Source organism: Drosophila navojoa, chromosome 5 (assembly GCF_054131105.1).
Source record: "Drosophila navojoa isolate 15081-1374.11 chromosome 5, UAZ_NAV_1.0, whole genome shotgun sequence".
In the NCBI taxonomy this organism is placed as follows: Eukaryota; Metazoa; Arthropoda; class Insecta; order Diptera; family Drosophilidae; genus Drosophila; species Drosophila navojoa.
Window position 1 is genome coordinate 23,965,468 of NC_142893.1, and position 24,073 is coordinate 23,989,540.

Genomic DNA, 24,073 nt, shown 5'->3' on the forward strand with positions numbered 1-24,073 from the left:
GTATTTATATTAATATCTATTTGATTGTCTACTTATTTATTATTTACATACATGTGTAGTTATTGAATTTGCTTTATTTATTTATATTTCTTATTTGTATCTATTATTTAAAAAATTGATTGATTGATTCAAAATAACCCAAAAGTTATGTATGCTTCGGCAATATTTAAAATGTTTTTTGCTATTTGACATATGTGTATATGTATAGATATTTCTCTGCAAAGCTAGACAAGTTATAGCATTAACATACATATGTAAATCTAAAACAGGTTCTAGTTTCAGTAGGGTGACATTCTATAGGACTTAAGCCATTAGAGTGACGATGAGTTTAAGCAGAAAGAATTTCATTAGAATAGAGCGATGAATAACAGAAGTGTGATTGTGGAGTAAGTGCGGAACAGAGATGATTATTATTAACAATTGTAATTAAATAAGCCGAATGCGATTGATGAGTTCGAACAAATTCACTATAAATGTAAAAGGAATTTTCAAAAGCAAAATTTAAATGTTTGTTTACATATATTTATAATGTATTTAATCAATATGTAAATTGTAAATCAGTGAATATATCAACTGGCCCGGTTGCACTTAGTTTTTCTTGCTTGGCCAATTGCGCCCACTGATGCTGGTTGTTTGGTTTAAAATTGATTTTCATTATGCATTTTCCCACACAGCAGATCCTTGACCGCCCTTAGTTTCCCTCTTGATGCGCATTTCAATTAAACTGCATGCAGTTCATTAATTTTGCAACGCTCATTTAGACGCGAATTTATAATTTTATAAGGCAAGCAGCAGCACTCGCTTGTTCTCTCTCTCTCTCTCTCTCTCTCTCTGTGTCTCTTTCGCTCTCTTTCACTATTCAGCATCCAAATGAGCTTCTGCAATCTGCGTGGCGACCCTTAACCCCTGCCCCTGCTCCGCCCCTAGCCACTCAAATGTCCTGTGCATACGCGCTTTCAATTAATTCAAAACTCAAACGTAGCGTAGCTTGTTAATTTTTATTACAGCCATTGCATTTTGTCAGATCCGAGCTACAAAAAAAGCAAAACAGAAAAGAAAAGTGTGATGGCGTCCATCCCCTTCATTCTCTCATCCCCTCACCCCCTCACCCCCTCACTTCCTCATTTGTTGCAATAGTCGTTGTGGGTGGCAGCGCCCTGCATTGCATAATTTGATGTCTAAAGTGTGTTTTTATGTAAAACAAGTTTTCTTCTACTCTGTTTTTTGCTGTTGCTTTCTATTGCTGTTGTTGTTGTTTGGTTCTTGGCCATGCGTAGCAACGTCTGCGTGAATTGTTAATGGCCAAGTTGGCCCGCTGTGCCAGTGGCGTTGGGCGGCAGGGGCGCGGGGGCCAGCAGCGGGGCATGCGGGTGTCGCCAACTTGGCGCTTTCATTAAACACTTTGCGCCAAATTGAATTTTATGACGGCCAACACCCGAAAAAGCGCAAAAGAATCTGAGCAAAGAAAGCTGTTGCCTGATTGCAGCTGTCATCTTGAATGTTCTATTTGATTTTTAATGCGCCAGCTGCATAATTGCGCTTGAAATATTTAAGCAGCGAAGCTCGCTCTCCGCAACGCTGGCTCATTAATAAGAACGTCACACGCATTCAATTTGCATAGCTGCCGGCTGCAGCCACGAGCATAGGGGTGAGGAAACTGTTGCATACTTTTGCGCGGCGCTTGAAAAATGATTTAACTCGAGAGAGTGTGGATTACGCATACGCAGCGTGCGGCTGGCGCCTGCAAGTCAGCTAGCTATTAACGCTCATATAGAATAGCACTTGCCACATGCCACACGCCACACAGCACACAGCACACACCACATGCCGCCCGCAGCCTGTCGGCAGCCGTCTCCTGCCAGCTACATGCCTCATGCCGCATGCCGCATGCTGCATGCCGCAAGGGCGCATCGCATGCAGCGATTTAATTATTTCTTGTGTCGTCTACGCTTAATTGGCCATTAAGGCAGAGGGCGGCTGTGGGCGGGGCAACTAAACATTATTCGGCCCCGCACAGCGGGCGAGTCAAACGCGACTCAAATTGAGTTTACATGAAATATACATAAGGCAAATACAGCACCCGCCTCCCCCCTCACCATAGTCAATATAATATTGACCTGCTCTACACATTTTCTTTCTTCTTTCCAATCTCTCTGCAGCTTAGCTGCATGTGTTCACGCTTAATTGCAAGCGTAGGGGAGGCGATATTCGGGGAGCAGCGGGCGGGAAGGACGGAGGCCAGTTGCGCCACAGCGAGAAGTGTTTTTCCATTTCCGGTGCGCGACGCAGCATGCAAATTGTCGAAACGGAAGTCGTTTTAAGCATTTTGTACTCATTTTGTTTTCGCACAAGGACAAGTGACAACATCCTGGCCACGGACAAAGTTGTGCCCGCGTGCCACGGCAAATGCCTCCAGATGCGAGTATTAACTGCTGAAATGTTGTTGCTGTTGTTCTCGTTGTTGTTGTCGTTGTGGTTGTTGTAGTTGTTGGCGCTGCTGTGGCTACTGCTGCAAGTGACAAAGACACAAATCAAGTGACAACAGCGACACAACCGCAGCAAAGCTGCCAAACGGAAGTCGACAGACCAACTTGCTTGTCGACCAAAATGTTTTAAGCCAAATTGGCAATTGTTTTGCAATGGGAAACAGGCAAACGTTTTATAATACGCCATTTACCGAATATTGCTGCAAATGAGCAGACTCCAGTTGGGGTACACGGACAAATAGAAGCTTTCAAGTGGATTCATAGACTATTTGCACCAAATGCTATTTTTGCTGTTGTCGCACACCTTTTAAGGTGTTGAACAAAAGTTTTGCCGCCTTTCTTTTGCATTCTTATTTTTGAACTCGCCTAGCTCCTTCACTGAGTCCTAATTAAACTTGTTAAACTACGCAAAAAGTCAACAATTGTAACGCTCCTGCAATTGTTCAGGTCATTTGCCTGCTGCTAGTCGCGTCGCAGCTCTTTACACGCTGCTGCTTTATACCCTGTAAAAAGCTGTGGACTTTTCATAAATAAATAATCAATGTGAGTTAATATCGACAAAGTATTTATCAGCCAAGAGATTGAAATATTCAGTCTCTATCAATCAGTCGAATCGCCTAATTCCAAAATATTGTTGACCATGGATGCTAAAAAGGTTATACAAATGGGAAATATATTAGCGATATAGAGAGAGATATACTTAGAGTTTAATTAGTGTAGACTCTCTATAAGGATAACTTTCAAATAAGCTGCATATTCTGTTCATTAAAAGTGTAAATCTATGTATATATATTAATGATGATATATATACATAGATTTACACTTTTAATTTAATAATGTACATTTAATGGGTGTTTCAGGCAGTTGAACCGCTTTCAGCTAAAACACTTTCCAGTTATTTTCGATTCGGGCTTTCTGCTTTTCTCTTCATTTTTTTCGGGTTACGCGCGCTGATAGAGCGAGAGAAAATTGAGTGAAAATAAAGTGAGATAGAATTGTCCATTGTTCAAATTGTTATCAAATGGTTGCTGCCAGTTAAATGCATTGGCAAACAGTTGCTCAGCCAAGAATGGTTAACAATGCGCCAATGAAGTCGTTGAAAAACTGTTGCATTTCTATGCAATTCAGCGATAGAGAATTTTTTGTTTGGCTTTAAATAGCCAGAAAATGAATTCTTAAATTTGTTCAGGTTGGTAAGGTTTAGCTAACACTGCTAAATATAAAGAAGTACTAAATGAATCAGAAAAAGAGAATTTTAAATAAAATAGTTGAGTTACGAATAGTATTAACTGAAATATTAAAAATATTTGCTTATATATTTATTTATATGCTTATTCATATAGGTTAATCTATTTTGAATATTCGACATATTGAGTATTGCGTATATTCTTTATGCTATAGATATAGCACCTAATGATTTTGACTGCCTAACAACGTTTTTAATACGCATACGACCTGTTGTGCCACATAATCTTAGCCTGCGTCTATTAAATGGGGAGCTTAGAGGCAAGTGGTGGCAGCCCTGTCAATTGCCAATGAGACAACAAAGTTGCAGCACTGACCAGCCACATTAATTGGCACTTGTGTGTGTATCTGTATGTGTGTGTGTGCTTGTGTGTTTGTTGTGGGCATTAATAAAGCGCCACACACACAGCCAGCTGGACGAAAGTTGGCCGGGACAATGGGGCTATAGCTGCGGCAAGTTGTGCCATTTGTTAGATTTTTAATAACATTAATAAAGTGCACAAAGCACAGAGTCAAAGTGCGGAGCGCACGCCATGGCCTCGCGCATGTCCAGGATGTGGCGCACGCACACACAGGATGCTGAAAGGCTGGAAGGGCCGTACGGAAGGAAGCTGCAATCGAGTCACATGGCAAGTTTGCGTTTATGCTTATTAGCGCTGGGCTCTCGTGCATGCGATCCATTAATACAATGCAGCAGAGCAGGCGCTGAGATAGTACGAGCAGGAGCAGGAGCAGGAGCGTGAGCAGGAGAACAGAAGCAGCAAAAGCAACACAACCAGGACTAGTAACAGACACTGTAGGAGGGCCAGCAGGATGGAGGGGGGGGGGGGGGGCAGCAGGAAGCTATAGCATCCTTTTAGCTGCAACATAAAGAAAACGTGTATGAATGTCTTTGGCATTGGCTGGCTCATAAAAAGCACTACATACATCAGCGAGAGCTGCGTCAGTTCGCTGGATCCAGGACGTGGGGCACCGCCTGTCATGTTACAATGATAAAAAGTAATTTTATGACGCACTCACAACAATGCATGGACGCAGACTAAAACCAAGAACCCGCTGCACTTATTGGTTCGACAGGCGTTCATTGTCTTTGCCAAGACGCAGGACCCCGCATATGTCTATGTGTGTGCAGATATGCGTGCATGTGTATGTGTGTGTGTGTGTATGTCCTTTTGTAATGACTATAGCTGGGCATAAAAGGCGTCGCTTTTAAAAGCGTACTCTACACTCCGCGTGTAACTTGAAACGCATGCCTCAGACAGCAGATCCTCCTCTTGCTCCTTCCGTCCTCCTCCCTCTTCTTGGTCTGCAATGTCAAATCATACTCAGAAAAAAATATCCTCATAAGTTTCTAGTAAGTTTCACGCCATATTCTTTCCAACTGGAACCATATATCATGCAATAAAATAACCATTAACTATCGCAACAAAAACTTTTTATTATCCTTGAAAAAAGCATTCATTTAAATATTGGTAAGAATTCAAACAAAACTAAAAACCGTTGAAATATGTCAGACACAAAGACTTATGTTCCCAATAAATTATTGTAGAAAAGATCGTGGTATTATCAAAAAATTTGAAAAGGCTTGCAAATATGTAAAAGCACAAAAAATAAAAGTATAATTAAAGAAAATATAATCGTATAAGATTTATGTAAGATCAATTCATAATCTTAATTTGTATTTACAAATTTAATCTAAAAACTAAATTGCTTTCACTTTACTAGATTACGAATGATGATGATTGAGAATTTTGTTGCCCACCGGAACTAACAATATTTATTATTAAATATTAGTCATATTATTTAGCTTTGAATACATATTTGCTTATATTATATAATACATACATATATATTCTATCTCTTAGTCTTTTATTAAAGAAAATGGAGTTTTAATTATGCGAGAGTCGAGATGAAATACCTGAGAAAATTAATTTGCTACTGCAAATTATTGTTTTCTTCAGATATTAACATATTTTCTTAAATGGGTTTCCTGTTATGCAAGTAAAACAATCTTTAAATTTGTTTAAATCAGCTTTTGGTTTGAATTCTAAAAAAAAAAGTTTTGAAGAATTGGCTAGAAAAATGCTAAAAATATTTGGCGACTGTGACTGCATTTTAATGCCATTTGTTGCAGCTGTTGCTGCCAGCCGCAAAAACGCAAAGTGTAGAGCGTGGAGCATGAAGCGTGGAGCTCAGAGGCCATGCGTGGCCAAGGCTTAAATCAATTTCGGTTCGGCGGGAGCCAAAAGCCAAACATGTGGCAAGTGTCACTGTGCAGCTGCAGACATGCCACAACGGCCGCCAAAATGGCAGTCGTGTGCGTTATTTCCGCTTCCGTTGGCCGAGGTCGCGGCCATTGTTTTTATTTTAATAATATATTTGAATATGTATTTGCTTATGCGTATATGTATATTTATTTATAATAATTTATGCAGCAATCGCACAAACAAATGGAGCAGGAGATGTAGACAGAAAGAGGGAGAGAGAGAAAGAGAGAGAGAGAGAGAGAGTGAGTGAGAAAAGCTGCTCGTTAAAAGCCGCAAACAGAATATGGCAATAGTTTTATATGAAAATTGTTGTTGCAGCCGCTGCTACTCCTGCTGCTGCTGCTGCTACTCCTGCTGCTTCTGCTGCTGATTTTTCAGCAGTCATTTGCAGTTGCTGCTGCACTTTGTTGCCTGCCTGCACGCCTCCCACTCAAAGGACTTCAGCCCAGAGCCTCCTCCGCTGTCGCTACCCTGTTCATTTTGGCCCCGTGGCAAGTCTAATGGACGTCATTGGCCATAGTTTGCTGACTTTTTGTATGCTGTCAAGTGCTCGCACTCGAAATTATTATCTGCCATTAATCATGGCTATAATGTTTTGGCTGGCTGCTGCTATAAAATGGAAGTGGACCAAGTGGATACCAACACAGTAGCAGATCCATTGCCCCTCTCTCTCGCTGACTCTCCTGTTCAACACTTCTCACTCATCTCTACTGCCGCTCCCTCAGCGTTACTCCAAGAACTTTGGACACTATGGCAGCTCAGCGCCATGTCGAGGGTAGCAAGAACTCAAAGCTCTGATAAATGTGTATTCGCGGATTTTGTAAATTTTTAGCGCTTAACTTGAACTCGAAGCAGTTAATAACTAAAGTATGTCAGGAGGTATTAGCTGATATAAGGTGAGGTTGATTGGCTTGGACTACAATTAGTTAATCTAGCACTCTGCGTTGGGATTGCAAGATTAATGAGAGTATCGAGTCGAGAGTCCTGACATCCTAAAGGAACAGATTTTGAGTAAAGGGTACAAGTTGGCTATAACACATAATGTCATTCAACTATTTGAATTTGCATTAAGTCATCATGCAAAATACGTGCTTTACATGTATACCAGACTGAATCTTATTATTATCTAGACACTTCTGAAGGCAGCATTATCCGCCTGGTTCCGCTTCGGCTCATAGTTGTAAAGGTCGAGCTGTAAATCGCGTCAGTTTTACGGTTCCATAAAGTTTTGTATTTGAAATCAATTCAATTTGATAAGCTGAATAAGTCGGTGTCAGTTCGGCTCTTGTTGTTGTTGCGATTATTGTTGGGCTTTCCCTTGTGTTATGAGAGAAAATCAACTTAGGGTTCAATTGATTTAGCTCATCATTGTTTCCCTGCCATGGTTGGTGTAGGCCTTGTGATCAAATAATCAAATTTAAAGAGGTTGCTCTGATGGGTCCTCAACAATGCTTTAATGTCTTACCTTAAATTCAGGCAAAGGCAAATATTTTTGGCTTTAGCTTTCGCTTGTATCTGTCTATTTGGGGAACTCTTTGAATTGCCCGTGCATTTATAATTTTCTGCATCACTTTATTACAGTGACAATTATTTTAACTGCAGGGCATTTTTATTACGACAGTTCTGGCTGACATTCTGTTGCTGTTATAGTAGCTGTTGTTATTGTTGTTGTTGCTGCTGCTGCTGCTGCTGCTGTTCACCCCCTGCACTTTTCAATTATTTATATTTTTTCGTGTTATTCGTCCGCCCCCCGCCCGCGTTGAGACGCACAAGTCTGAACTGCTTTTTTTGTGTGTAATACACAAAGCCACACGCTGGGCGTACAGCAGGGCGCAAAAATCCTGTAAAGGCAGTCCACAGTCTGCAGAGTCCAGACTCTGGCCATAAGGTATTGTAAACTATACATAAATAACAAGCTCAATTTAGGCTCATATTAAAATAGAAAATAGAAAATTTTGTGCTGAGGCAGGCAAAAAAAAAAAATGAAAGAAAGGTGCGACAGCGAGGGGGCAGACCAAAAGTGTGTCAACAGTATGTGTCTGTGTGTGTAGAAAGGATTGTTTATTCTTATATGGCTGTCTGAGCTAACTGTCTGAGAGCAGCTCACACTCACACTCAGACACTCATACTTGTATTCATATTCATACTCGTATAAAATTTATGACAAGGCATATTTCCTTATGCTGGCGAAGGCTTTGCATTTTACATGAATACCAATACCGACTCACATATACATACATATGTCTATGCATGTATATATGTCTATGTGGTTCCTTTTGTCTTAACGCTATAGCCGTAGAGGCAATCTGATACGAGCAAAGGTGTAGCATTTCAAATTTAATAAACCACCACAGCAAGCAGGCAAGCAAGGATAAATAACAACAACAATAATAACAACGACACTAGCAAAAAACCACTAAGATGAAGAGGAACATCGTACTCTTGCGAAATGTCGTAAATTGAATACTCTATAAGTGTTACATGACATACATGATATGTGATTGTATGATGTATAAAAGGAATAAAATAATATAATAGGATAAAAAAATTTAATAATATTGGAAAAAAATCTTAAAATAATAAAAATTAAATTAAAAATATTACCAAAGTTAATATGTATAATATTATAATATTTATAAAATAATTTGAAAAAAAAACCAAAATTAATAAGAATATTTTTTAATTCATAATAATACTAAAAAGTGAAATTAAAAAAAAAAAAAATAAAAATGATGTATAAAATAATTATAATAGTAATAATGAGAGCCAAGTCTGATTCATATTAGTATAACTATTTGTATTAATTATTTTCATTTAACCATAAAATCAGTTTTTAGACATAATTTTTGTCGAAATGTCGTATATAAAACACCCTTTAAGATTTACATGATATGATATGATATATGGTATGATTTATGATAAGATATAAAGGTTATTTTATGAAATTACCTAAAGCAACTATATTATATTGCTGGGATCGTGAAGTAAAAGTCAATATACCAAGAATTCATAGCTCATAGAATTTGCCAAATATAATAGTTGCTGAAAAATTCTTGGTGCTACTTATTCTTGAAAATAACTTTGCAAGTAAGATTTGCTATTATAATAAAATTGAAGATTACTTAAGATATTAAAAAGACTTTTTCAATTCGATGCATTAAAATTGTTTTTTATTTTCTTATATATGATAATGCCCATAATATTTGCATTAACTCATTATCCATTACATACAATATCTTCCTGATCACTTTTACATTTCAAGGATGTATTCATCATAGTGCTACCTACACGCGTCTTGTCCCAGTAAGAGTATCCCATTTGCTAGGGTTATTTCCACAAGAAGCAGATCAAGAACAACATGTGGCACTACCTACCGCAAAATTTCATAAGCTCGGTAAAGTTGTATGCGGGCGTAGCGTGTAACCGGACAGAAGCCCGTGCCCCTCCGAATCCGGTTCGAATCCATTGAAAAACCATTTAGTAATGCCCACGCTCAGACCTTGTTCTGCGTTTCAGTTTCTGCGTTTGGGTCCGCTTTGCTGTACGTGTCAATGCAGCAAGCGGAGTTTTTGTGTGCTGCTCGGCCCTGTCCATGTGTCATTGTGTGCGTGTGTGTTTCTGTGTGTGTGTGCCACATCAGTCAAAGCACCGCAGCAACAGCAGTTTCAAACACACACACACTAACACACACATCCAGTGACTGATGCAATGTTGCATGCTAACGGTTTTTCTGTCGCTGGCAACTTAACACTCACAGCTGCCTTTGCTTTTGCAGGCTCTGACCGATTGCTGGTTGCACATTTTGCATCAGCTTTCGGCTCCTGTGCGTACGTGTGTGTGTCTGCGTGTGTGTGCTAATTTGGCATCTAATTTTGCAGCATGGACAGCGGCAAATGAGCAACTTGCAACTGCTGCATGGCAGCATGGCAGCTACTGCTGCTGATTTTGCTTTTCTACTTGCAATCGCAACTGTCAAACCATCAAAATGAGATGACGCCAGCAGCGTCAGAGGCGACAATTGCATTTTGTCATTCAGTGTTTACCCCTCAATTCACACCACATCAAGAGCATCATTTTTGCTATAGCCTAGCAAAGTTCATTAATGCGCATATGCAGCCCATTTGTTAGCTGTAACGTGGCGTACAGTCCACCAGCTGTTAGCTAACATTTCGGCCAATGTTATTGAATAATCAGAACCACTTAACTCAATTGACTATGCTGTTGAGATTGATGCAAATTTCTGGAGCTCGCTGCAGTTCAATTAACCCAAATGCTGACGAGATGTGACCATTATCTATTACCCGAGATATTAAGTCTTAATTTCAATGTAAAGCAAGTCTCTGAGTTGAATGTATATCGTTCATGCTTTCTTCCAGTAGAATAATATTTCTTGTTTTTGCAGCATTTTAATGTTTTTGGAGAGCACTGGGAAAATAAAATAAGCAAATTACCTTTTATAGAAGTATAAGAGCATTGTGTAATATAGTGAGAAATGAATAATATTCCAAGAAGTTCAAGTCCTTTAATGTATCTTTGGTCAGTTTGGTAAACAAAACAATACCCTATTACAGAAGTATGTATATATTATTACACTTTATTAGGTGGCGTACATCCTGCTCGCTGTTGACTAACATTGAGTTAAGACAAACTTTATATGGCTCCGTACAGAGTAATGACGGTAAAGTTTAAAATATCCCAAATTTTGTCTATTATTAATTGAATGCGCAGCAAATAATGAAGACGTAGCAAATAATCTACAGTCTCTACGCTGTTAAGTAACACTAAATAGTTGATAGACTTAAGTAGTTTGCACAGATATTGTTGCATTCAATTTACTTAGGTGCTCTAAATGTAATTTGTCATCAATATCAATCAATCATATCATATTATATTGTGCGGAAGCTTTTAAAAAGGGAAACTTTTGCTGCTTGCTGTAAATTAACATTATGTTGCAAAATGTAACTAAACTGACTTGGTAAATGTTAATACTGACCTTTATTATTTATTGTTGTTAAAGATATTTAAATTACTCCTAGGCACTATGTGCCTATATGCTGGCGCTGTTAATTAACATTGGCTAACTACTGCGGCTCATTTAGCCAACTGTTGTTATTCGATTGCAATTAACGTGCGATGGCAGCACTTTAAATTCAGGACCTGACGCACAGCCAGGCTACTGAGCATAAGCCAGCTATAATACGTATATTATATACAGATATAAGTATGTATATAGATACATACATTCATATATATATGTGGGTGCGGAGGTCGTAGCAGCGGCGAAATTATGTTTGCTTACGTGGCCAGTGTCGCTGGCAACAACAACAACAACAACAACTACAACAAGGACAAGCGTAACAAGGATGTCGCCAATGTGGACAACACCAACAATGCGGCTTGAAATTTGACACTTTCACAGTTGGTCAGTTGATTTGGTCGCTTGCCCGCCGTGGCCTGAATGACACCACACCACTTCCACCGTCCACCGTCCACCGTCCTCCGTCCACCGTTCAGCGTTCAGCGTTCAGCGTGGTGCTCACTGCTCCCAGCTCCTACTCCATGCTGCCGACTGTCTGCATTTCGTTAGATTAATGTCCTGCTCAATCATCAATAGGTTCAGCGTACTGCGCCGCTTTGTTTGTAAAGCACTTGTTTATCGGTCGTGGCGACCGGCTTGCGCCCTGGCCATGTTCTATGGGCTCCTTTCGTTTCGTTTCGTTCCGTTTCGCAGTGGATTTTTTTTTTCGATTTTTCTGTTCTGGGTATTTGTTGTTTTTTTGTTGCTGCGCTTTATCCTATTTATTACGGCTTTCATTTTGGCTTGTGCATTCATCCTTTTGCTTTGTTCTTTCGTTTACTTTTAATTCATTTAGGTTTTCTTGTTGTTCATTTTGATTGATGACCACTTTAATTGCGGATATTAAATGACAAGCGAATGGCGCATCCCCCCACTGACCACACCCCACAGCCCCAGCCCCTCCGACTTGGTAAACACACTATGTCACCTTCTGCTCTTGCCTTCAACTTTAGCATTTTGTGGCTTCATTTTGGCGCTCTAATTTCCAGCTGGTCAGCAGCAAATGGCTCAGCTTTATCGATCTCTGCATGGGCGGGTTCTTCCTCACTCAGCTGCAGCAATTTGTTGTGTTTTCATGCACTTTTGCACACACACACACACATATATATACAGCATACACTCACTGTGTGTGCACACACTGAGTTAATCAAAGTGAAAAGGAATTGCAATTTGATGTTTGCCCGAAAACGTAGTTTTGGTTGGTTCTTCTTGTAATGCAGCTGGAATAAAATTTGATAGCATGTGTATAAAGAAAACAAATTAAGATTAAATTAAATGAAGAGCACAATAGAGGTACAGTGATAGCTGGCTAAGCTAATTTGGGATCAGTTTTTATTTTCAATTGAATTTATATACATCGGAGATACACGGAGATATCCAAATTTCAAGTCTCTAGCTTCAATAGCTCCGAAATAAACTGCGTTCATACGGACAGACGGACGGACAGCAAGACGGACATTGCACAAAACCAATATACTCATTTCACTTTCGTGAATAAGTATTAAAATTTAAACAATTCATAGTTTCTATTTGTTGATTGTTTTCCGTCTGCTTACTAAGATATTTCAAATTTCTTGTCATATTTTCTACTCTCACAATTCAAATATTTCATGTAGAGTCAAGTTTGACATTGTCTCTATCCTTGTTTATTCCTTGAGAGAACTCGCGAATGACCTATCTGCATTTCTAGCACCTCTCATCACATATTTCAGTGCTATTAAACTGTTAAAAGTAATCTTGCAACATCCTCTCTCCGCATTTCCACTTACCCGTGCCAAGCTACTTTAATTAGGTATTCTGACACGCATAGACATAGGCAGATAGTCTTAGATTAAGGGGAAGGGAATGCCACAGTTGACGCAGTTTCATGCCTTTGATGTGGGCGCTAAATAATGTTGACTTTGCCAGCCAGTTAACGCACAGGTTGATGATGATGACGACAGCGACAGCGACAGAGTTGACGAAGTTCTCGTTGATGATGATGCAGAAACAGGAACTGGGCTATATAACTACATAATAATTCTAATGAAAAATGTCAAGCTGCAAATTTGATTACTTGCTTTGATTGTCAATTAAAGCACAACAACAAATTTGTAGTGTAGAAATCTCGTTAGCTTCTTCGTTTCCCTTGCTCAATCTCTATGAATGTATACATACATATATATATATATGTTTGTATATTAATATGATGCTATATAGATTTATATATGTGTAGGTGCGTCTATATGAGACCGCAGATGAAGATGAGCGAATCCTAATTAATTTTGTACACACAGGCACATATTGTTGTGCCTTGCATTAAGTGACACAGCAAATCAGTTGGCTCTCTCATTAGACGCATTAATTGATAAATTGATATTGGCTGGACACAGCCAGAGGGCAGCAGTTGCTTGTGGTTGGGCGTTAACTTGGCTGAAGTAAACTGAACTGAACTGAACCGAACTGACCTGAACTGAAGCGAACTGAGCTGATTTTATGAGTGTGCGGATGGGTGCTGGTGTTTTGTTGTGTTTGTATTTTGAGCACTTGCAGTTGGAAGTTCTTAAAAAGTCGCTGGGACTAAAGAAAAACATCAAATCGAACCCTGTCTGGCTGTCAAATCAAACTTTGATTTGATTTGATGCTTTTGCTGTGCAACTTTTATGCGAACTGACATGAAGTTTTTGGCCAGCAACAATCAGTTAATGCAATGCTAAAATTCAATGTACTAGAAAATAAAAGAAACAGAAACCCTGTTGTGGCAAAATTGTAGTATTGATTAATTGTTTTTGGGTTTTTAGTGTCAGCAGCGGCATGATTAATGCTATTGTTGTTGTCACTTGTTGGGGAGCGGAGCTCGTGTGACCAAAACTGTTAATTGTTAATTTCCACACGTGAAAAGGTAGAACATTAGCAAGAAGTGAAGAAATTGCGTAAACAGGAGTAGCAGTGGACATAACAGTGTTACAGATATGTTAGCAGCGGCCGTAAGGAACAACTACAATAACAGTGGCGTCAGGAACAGCAACAGCAACATCAGGATAACAGCAACAGCAGCAGTAACAGTGGAAGCAACAGCATTAAAAACATCAAGAGTCATGCAGAAGCAGAAGCAACGACAATATTAACAGCAGCAGGTTAAAGGCTTTACCGAAAGCACAAAATAACATAAGCAAAGATTAAAGCACGAAGCCAGAAATGTTAACGAAGCAAGAGACGAGCATTTTCATCCGAATCGCGAACAAACAGCGTAACTAATTAAGGATGCGCCTGCGCTGCATAGCAAGAGTCTCGCTTGCTCTCTCGCTCCCACACGCTCGCTCTTATAAAGCTTTTTCATGGAGCTTTGGGATCGAAGCAATGCATAAATTGTCTTATACGTTGCTTGATTTCATTGAAATACGGCAGCACAGCTGCTCGGACGTTCAGTCGCTGGCAAGTGGTCGGTGTTAGTGGTTGACTGCGCAGCAAACAGCACTGGAGCATCAATAGCAACAGCAGCAACATCAGTAGATAGTGTGTGTTGGCAATCAAAGTTAAATTGCTGTTAAATTGATATGTGTTGTTGTTGTGGGCGATCAGCATCAGCCGGTAGCAGTGCCAGTGGCAGTGGCTGCGGCTGCGGCTGCGGCTGTAGAAGTAGTAGTGGCAGAAGCAACGGCAGCGCCACTCGAATCAGCAACGCATTCAACGTCAACGTAATCCCTGCCACTTGACGAACAACAAGGAGGACTCAGACATCGCAGCCTGTTTGACAATGGAACGCCCGATTAAAAACAAAACAAAAACAAAAAAAAAATCACAAAAGAGGTAAAATGCAATGAAGGAAAAGAAAATCCATCGCGCTGAAGTACTCAAGTGTTGGCCAAGTCATTTGTGTGTTCATTGTGCAGAGAGCGGATCCCCTGCAAGGATGACTACGCTGTGCAAGAGGAGCAGCCAGCGTCAGCTTAGTGCAGCGCTTGTCCTCATATAATGTCTGCTAATATTTGAAGAGTGCGCCGCATTAATTGACATGAAAGTCAAAATGAGGACGAACAAAAAAAAAAAAAATGAATAAAAAAAGTGGAAAGGCAGGAAAAGAAAAATGAAAAGGATGAGAGGAGAGGACAGGAGAGGAGCATACCGAGGAACTGCAGGCTGCCTAGACTTTGGCTTTTCGGTTGACTTCTAATGAGCGGAGCTCACGACTGCTAGGTAAGTGCCGGCTTAAGCCTAAGACCTGCTGTGGCTTCTTAGCCCTTTATGTGTGTTGAGTGTTTGGTTGCTGCATGTGTGTGTGTGTGTGTGTGTGTGTGTAGTGCAGTGATTTGGTGGCGAGGCCAAAGTGATTTATGTGCCAATAAATGCACGAAACGTTCGCATTAATATTGCATCTACTCCAACATTTGCACTCTGCCATCTCTCTCGCTAAGCCACTGGCAATTGCTGCCCAATATTTTATGGCAAATTAGCCTGGCCATGTAATTTAGTGTTGCATACACAACAGGCGCCGCTCTCCCTCTCTGTCTCTCTGCCTCTCTCTCACTCTCTCGCTCTCCGTCTGAGACACTAAATTACATAACTGTAGTCAACCATATGGCACAAATTATACGACAAATCGTTGTTGCTGTCAATTTGCAAATTAGAGACGAGTGCGCACACATTCAGACACACACATATACACACACAAACACACAATCAAACACTCGCACACCAAATTTGTTTGTTTGTTCGGTTGCCTCTTTTTATGAGGGCTGGCAATCAGCCATCAATTGTTTAACATATTGCACTTTATTATGTGCCCTGGGGTTGGGGTAGGCCGAACACACACATATAGACACATACATACACACATACACAAACACATGCTCCATCTGCATTCGGTTTTATTGCCCTGATTCTGACTGCGATTTGTTCAGTTTCCAGCAGTTGATCTGCGGTCGCTTCAGCATGTTTTTCAATATAATTATATGCATTTACATTTAACTGTCATTTTTCTACACGTTTTTACCGTTTGTTTAATGAATGTGTTTGTAATTTTAATCAAATGCTGTAATTTTTGTTTATCATATATATTGACAGTCCTATATATGTATGTGTGTGTGTGTGTGTGTATCTGTAAGTGAATTTACCATAACTGTTGATATACAAATACATATATGAAATTATCGTATATATTAACTGTGATACATCTGCCTAATTGAATTTACCCAAACTGTTGATATATTTATATGAATATTTATACATAATCCAGTCATTCTTTCAAACACAATTAAATACCTGAAATATTTCCAATATCAATGGAATGTGTCCCAGGAATTTAAAACCCGTTAATTGTTTCAAGATGTTCATCTGTATTGAATTGAATGGATTGATGAATACTTGTTCTGACTAACTTTTCAATAGTTTAACATTTATTGTTATGTATTAGTTTTTAATATCTCAAGTATTTAAAATTAATTAATAAATATTATTAGGTAGCTTGATAGCCCCAAAGTAGTTAGCCTCATACAAACACAAACAATTTGATTAACCCCCGTCCTGCTTTAGTTTCTTGGAAACTATTTACACTTCATTTTGAACGCTGGGTGCCCCACAAGTAGAATTTTGGCAGGAATGAGAAGCTTTGGGCCAAGGCCTAGCTAATTTGCAGTCAATTTAGAGAGAGCCTTTCGTCTACCTAGCTCAAATATTTGGCTCAAACACTTTTGCTTTCAATGGCGAATTCAATTAAGAGCGAACCAAAAAAAAGCAACAAGACAAAAGTGCGCAAAGTGTAGCGAAGTGAAAATGTGGCCTGAAGCTGCCGTTGCCTCTGCCGCTGCCTCAGCCTCTGCCGCTGTCGCTGCTTTTGGCTAGCAAAAATCTTTTTTAATAATATTTAAATGGAATTACTTTTAATTAAGTCCAAAGTCCAGGCGCAACCACAAAAGGCTGCAGCAGTTAGGAGCCAGCGACTACGCAGCCAGCCAAAACCAAAATGTTAACAGTCTCCAATTACCAAGTCGCAACACAAAATACAAAAAAAAAAAAAAAAATTAAAATAAAAAAGAATTACCAAAACAAGAAGTCGGTATCAAGTTTAGCTAACGGAATATTTAATACTCTATTGCAGTGAAAATGATTTGAAATAATTTTCGATTGATCTTAACATGCTTTGAGAGGGGCATTGAATAAAGTCGGCTGTTGAAGTGACTGACACAATCGACGTAATTAATGAAAACATATGAATTTAGTTTTAAGTTAAATATTGGAATATTCAATTATTCATCAGATTAAGCTGGGATCCGATTTCCAGCCTTGAGATTAAGAATATGTTAGACTAAAACATGAATTTGGGGGTTTTCTGAAATACTTATGGATGTGTATACTGCTAGGTCTTAGTCTATTAATCCTTTAAGAAAATTCTGAAATATATTTTAATGACTATACAGGACTAACCTACTACAGAGGAACAATTTAAAGGGTGTATTTGTCAGCTTTTAAGTCTCGTTCATGATATTCATGGCGAAAATATTATTTACTTGTTAATATTAATCTCAATATTTCTCACTTGATATCAAGTTTCTAATTATTTCAAATTCATCTGAAATACTCATATATATTGGTAAGCAATTAGCATTTTAATTGGGGTAATTATATACTTTCTGCTGGGCCATACGCTGGGCCCCGACTTGACCAAGCGTGCTTGCCCTCCTTTGTTAGGGCATACAAATGAAGCGCAAGGTGATTAAAATTTTACCTACCTAGGCAACTGCTGGTCACTTTTACTCTCTGCCCGCCGCCCTGGCCCTAAGCGTTCGCCTTTTCTGTTGCCTTTTTGTGCTGCTGTTGGTTTGTTTTTTTCTTGATTTTTTTTTAATAAGTAAGTATTAATTAATGCAAAAATGAAGAACTGGAACTTAAGTAGGGCTTCTGCTGCCGACGCCGCTCCTTGTTTTACAAATGAGCAGCGCTTTTGCAGTTCCTTTACTTTTATTTCGTCTTTTTCTTCTTTACTTTTTTTTTTGGAAATTTGAGAGCGTGACGCAAATTAAGAACCCGATTGGCGTTCAGGGAGCAATGCGCCGGGATTCAGCAGGCAGCAGGCAACAGGAGGAGCAGCTCCAACAACACACTGCTGTCCACTCAACCGGCAGCAGCTTAATGAAAACGAAATTGACACCTACCTGTGCTTCCACCTGGCTACCAATGCCCCTCACCCCCACTCACACTCCTTCTGCCCCTTTCCGCTCGTAGCGTATTGTTTTCTTGTCCTTAGCTTCATTTTTTCCGCTGCTGCTGCTGCTGTTGTTGTTGCTGCTGACCGCAGTAAAATTATACGCACGTCTGAAGTTACGTGAAATGTCGATGATGGGGACACTGCGTGTCAATAGTTGAAACACCACGGCAATGCAGACTGTCCCGGCAGTCCAAGCAACCCAGGCAGCACAGCCAGCACAGGCAGTCGCAGCCCTGTTCCGGCAGGTCCTTCAGCCTGTGCGCTTCCTGTGCCGTTGACATTCTGTGCGCCATCATTGCACACATCCGTGCGTGGCCAGGGAAAATGCTCATAAATCTTCCCAAACCCCATCAAGCCTCACACCCCGCTGCTAGTGTGGCGTTATTTCGATTTCAAAACTCAATGTGAGTGCGAGTGAATATGTGTGTTTGGTTGTGCGTGTGTCGAGTTTATGTTTTATCTTGCCTTTACGCTTCCGAACTGCTGCCACAGCTATAGCCACATCTGCAGCCTCAGCTTCAGCTACAGTTTCTCCTGCCGGCTTCGGCAGTGTCCTTGCTGCCCGCTCCAGCTTTTCGGCCACTGCCCGAATCGTGTCTCCAGCTATTTCAGTTTGTTGTTTAGCTCATAAATCTGCTTATCTGTGGAGTCGTCGCATTGGCTGCGCACCGCCTAACAGCTCAAAGCTGCCATCGCCATCGCCTTGGCTTTGCTTCTCTAGTGTTTGTTTTTCTTTACACTGTCCAAAGGGTTGATCAGCACTTAGTATAGACCTAGTATAGACCATATTAAAGTATTTTGTCAGCATTTGTCAGACTTCAAATAAATTCGATCTACGTCTATATATGAACGCATATAGCTGTAAAAGAGAGAGTAATTGAAAATCAAAAATGTTTATAAATATATGTGAATAATTTGGCCTGTAAAGTACAAGCTCTTAGATCTTTCAGTTGTCTTCTTAAAGTCAGAGAAAGAATTTGACATATATTTCTAATAAGTGTATTTCGTATTCGTATAGGACGAACTGTAAACAGTTTCGACTAGCCCACAAGTTTTGTGTACTGTATTTTTTTTATCGGTTTGGCCAGATCCGGTTCAGATTTGGTGTGGACTTGGCCCAGCTGTGGCGTATTAAAGGATTTTGCAGCAACTTGACCCTGTTGCAGTCATGCATAAATTTGTTAGATTTACCCATTGACAAGAGCAGCAAAACCGAACCAAGAATAACATTCAAGCACACACACACACACATACACATTCAAAATATACATATATACAACAAACGGCAAAACAATATTGTGGCAAAGTGTTCTGCAACCCAAAATGGTCGAGCGCCTAAAAGTTATAAATATTTTTGGAAATTAATTAAGCCTTTGCACGGGCCAGGCCAGCAAGAACTAAAAGGACAGCAGGGCAGGGAGGACGGGGATGGGGATGGGGGCATGCCGATGAAGGGGAAATGGAACTGAGAAGCATTGAGCTGAGGTCCGAGCTGCTCTGATGCCCTGCCAGCCTTCGGTCCCGTAGCCAAAAGTATGTTTGAAATATGCACGAAATGAAATTAGTAGCCAAAAGATAAAAACGTAATGAAATCAAATGCGGCCTAAATGTTTTGCGAGTTGTTTTTGTATTGTCGCTGGGGAGCAACAACACAATGCCCCAAAGGGCTGGCAGCGGACTCCATGGAACGCCGAGAAAATTGAAATATGTGCGCCTATAAATGGGTTACAATGCGAGCTACCAAGTTAACTGAAGCGTAAAGTCAAATGCGCTAATGAAAGATGGCGAAGGCAATGCAAAAGATGATAACTACATGGAGCAGTTGAGATGATCCCTCAGAAAAAGAGGAGCATAGGAAGAGGGCAGGGTAGGAAATTGGAAAACAGAACTTTTGGCAAAAGGAATTAATTGATAAGTTGAAATGCGAGAGAAATGTCGAAGAAGTACTTTTTAGATTATGAATGGAATGAGATATGCGAAGCAAGCCTGAGGGTGAAATATCTTACGGAATTTATAGACGATATAATATTTATATATTATATTTCATTTAATTTTATTATCATTTTAATTTTATGTATTCAATATTTAGCATTTATTTAACGAAAACTTAAAATATAAATAAAGCTTTAACGAATTTGTACTTAGTTAGGTCTTCTTTTAAATGAGTTACATATATTTCAATTAAAAAAAAAAAATATTTCCATATTTTTGATTATAATAAATGCATATTCGTCAATTTGAGCATATTTAGAGGATATTGCATTTGATATTAGATTTGCATGTGTTACTAAATAGAAGCTCGTCCGTGTGATTACAGAAATAAATGTAAATAATTTATAAATAACTTATGCAAACGAAATCAATGTTGGCAGCAACCATTATATAATATAAACAAAAACAATTATATTAAATAATATTAACCATAGCTTAATAGGCTTTAGATTTCATACGTTTTGTTATACCCTGAACCCATTGAAAATGGGAAATCAGGGTATAATGTTTTTGTGTAAAAGTATGTAACAGGCAGAAGGAATCATCGCAGACCCCATAAAGTATATATATTCTTGATCAGCACGACGAGCTGAGTCGATATAGCCCTGTCCGTCTGTCCGTCCGTCCGTCCGTCCGTCCGTCTGTCCGTCCGTCCGTCCGTCCGTCCGTCCGTATGAACGCCGAGATCTCAGAAGATATAAGAGCTAGAGAGCTGAAATTTTTTGTGCATACTCGTGTATACCATACGCAGTACGAGTTTGCTTTATTTTTTCGATAACTCATCCGATAACTTTTTTATCGAGAATAATCGAAAAATTCATTTTGTTTTTTGAGCCTCATTGGAATACTATTAGACATAGAGACTTCAGATTTACTGTGTATATATATATGATGAATACAAACATTTTATAATCAACAGATTTTGGATACGACGCCCCCTTCGCCCCCAATTTGCAAAAAACGTATTTCAAGTACTAGAGACTTGTGCTTTAGAATGTACACACATTTTGACCATATGATTACGCTCTGAAAATTTCATTAAGATTGCATGTCTACAAAAAAAGTTATTCATCAAATAAATTCTCATACTATGGCCCACACTGCAGCGCAGCCCAATCGCAGTCGCTGCTTACTGCGCAGTTAGCAGAGCGCAGGCGCGTGAGGGTGGATGCATGTGTATGTATGTGTGCGTGCATAAAAGAAGTGCAGAATGATAAGAATATCAGCTTGGAGGGTTCAGGGTATCTCCTAGTCGAGCAGTCTCGACTAGAGTCTTCTTACTTGTTTTGTCTATAGATATCGTACTTGAATCCAAGCAAAGGCAATTATAGTAATATTTTTAACTTTTATGAATCCATAACAGATATGGAATGGAAAATCCTTTTACTGAAGATATTCGTATTCGCTTCAAGACGTCCCCCACTACATCCATAGCCACATACACAACTTATGCGTGAGGAGCCGCAGGTCAGCCGTGGTTCAGTCAATTTTTGATTACTCGGACGCATGTCCCGAATTTAACTGCCATTTAAAAGCGGTTCAAGCCTTCGGCGGGCCCAGGCACCCCGTTTTAAAGTCGTAAAACGGAGTGCGAGCCAAAATGCGGTGTCATTTAATTTGAATTTTAATGTGCGTTCAAAATTCTTGCATGCCCCGCACGACAAAATTTCCGTTTTTTAATATTTATTTCAAATGGCTGGAACTGCAGGCGGCGCACTGGCTAAAACGGACAGCACAGCACATAGCATTTGGGAGCTGTGGGGAGCTGTGGGAAGCTGTGGGGAGCTATGGGGAGCTATGGGAGCTGAGGAACCAGTTACCAGGACATGCCCGAGTCGTCTGCATACGTCATCGAACTGTTGACCGAGTTGGCGTTTGGCCAGCATGTTGCCTGTTGCCGGGCGCAGCTACACGCCGACTCCCCTGCTCGTCCTGCCCGTCCTGCCCGTTCTGTCCGTCCTGTCCGCCCGTCTGCCTGCCTGTCAGCAAAACTGCGCAGAGATAACGCTAAAGGACACGCAGCTGCTGACTGCAGCCAGCTGAAGGCGCCGGGGCTAGGACGCTGTTTTATGCATTGCATGCATTAAGGCGCAAAGTGTTGATAGGCAGGACACACACACACACACACACACACACAGAGATTTGTGCTGAAACAGCACGGGCCATAAAAGTATAGCCACTGCAGCTGGGCGTCGCCAGACGTTGACCGCATCTGCAGGCAGCTATTACCTGCTGCAAATAAACTTACAAGCTACTGTCCGCTGTCCGCTTCCCGCTGTCACAGCTGGGAGTTCCTTCGCCCCTTCGACATGTCCTGCCGCCTGCTTTGGTCCTTGGCATCCATCAAACGCCGCCATATTGAATCAACGCAAAATAATTGCTTTTTAAATGGGTTTTTAGGCGCCGCGGCCACGCCCCCACTTTACCTTATAGGCAACGCCCCCGCAGGCAAAGTTTTTCGAGCCGGGCTCCCAACTTAACCGGTGTTACGTGAATGTCTTGGTATTTGCCTTTTTTATTTTATTTGTTAGCTTTAATTTTCAGATTTATGCGCGCTGCTCCTGCAGGCCGCAAGGACATTTTTAATGAGATTTCTCTAGCCATAGCACGTAGCAGCTAGAGCCGGAGCCGGAGCCGGAGCCGAAGCCGGAGTCGGGGCGCTGTGGCCTGGCGCTGGAATTGAAAAAGTGGACGGGTTGGGGGGCTTGTCTTCACTCTTAAGCGATGACAGACGCAGATTATGAGCCAAGCCAAAAAGTCACTGTGGTTAAGCAGCTGCTGCAGAACAAAATGAAAATGGCAATGGAAATGGTAATGGGAATGGGAATGGGCATGAGAATGGAAGCGGTAAATGGCTGAGAGGGCGGGCCGAAGGCGCCGCAGGAGCCGAATGAGCTTGTGGTCTACAGATTGAAGATTGAAGATGCTGCCTTCAAGTTTTGCACTTGGCTGGCAAAACTTATGCTTCTTGCTGTTGTGCTAGTAAATTTGCGTTTTAGAAACCCAAACGAAATAAGTGGCAAACATTTTTGATTTGTTTTTGCTACCAGCTCTAACTCTCACTCACTCTCCCTCTCCCTCTCCCCCACTCCCACTCTCTCTGTCTCTGTCTGTGAGTGGACAGATGTAGCTATCTCGTTCTATTGCTATACGCTCTGTTTGCCGGAGACACGCAACATAATTGACTCATTTATCAAGTGAATTTGTGGTCAGACTGTCTTATTTCGAGTACAACTAGCAATTGCTTTTCCCCAGTTATTTTCGTCTTTGTTTCTTGTTTTTTAGTTGTTAGTTTTGCACTGCAAAATGTGCATGTTCTTATGTAAATTTGAGAAGTGTGTGTTTATTTAAAAGGAAATTGCAAGACATTTCGAGTGCAGCATTGCAAATGAAAATATTCTCACACTTAAGCAAATGCTTGCAGTTGGCAAATAAAATTCAGCAGGAAACGTATTCAATGTAATCCAATAAAACTGCGAGGGCTGAGCTGAAAATATAATTTGAAAAGGAAAAAGATTATATGAGTAGATGCTGTAAAGAACTGACTGGTTTTATGGGTCGGTACTGGGCTCATATTATTCTGTACCAGAACAAAGTCTATATAATATTTTATTACGGTTTCTTTAGCAATTAAATCTATGTTCAAGTACCTGAAAAATTTGAAACTTATATCTCTTTACTTCTTTTACATTTAACTTGATTAATATCATATATTAAACTTGAATATTATAATAACATATATATAATGGGTATAAATGCATATATATCTTAATCATTTTATAATATTTATTACATTATACTAATTTGATATGGTTCGATTTCT

At 40.1% G+C, this 24,073-nt stretch overlaps 1 protein-coding gene across 1 annotated transcript in view; it reads left to right on the forward strand.

The window, feature by feature from the left end:
• Positions 1-24,073, forward strand: part of Mmp2 (Matrix metalloproteinase 2) — a 107,474-nt gene that overhangs the window by 23,472 nt on the left and 59,929 nt on the right. The gene's annotated exons all lie outside the window — the stretch shown is intronic.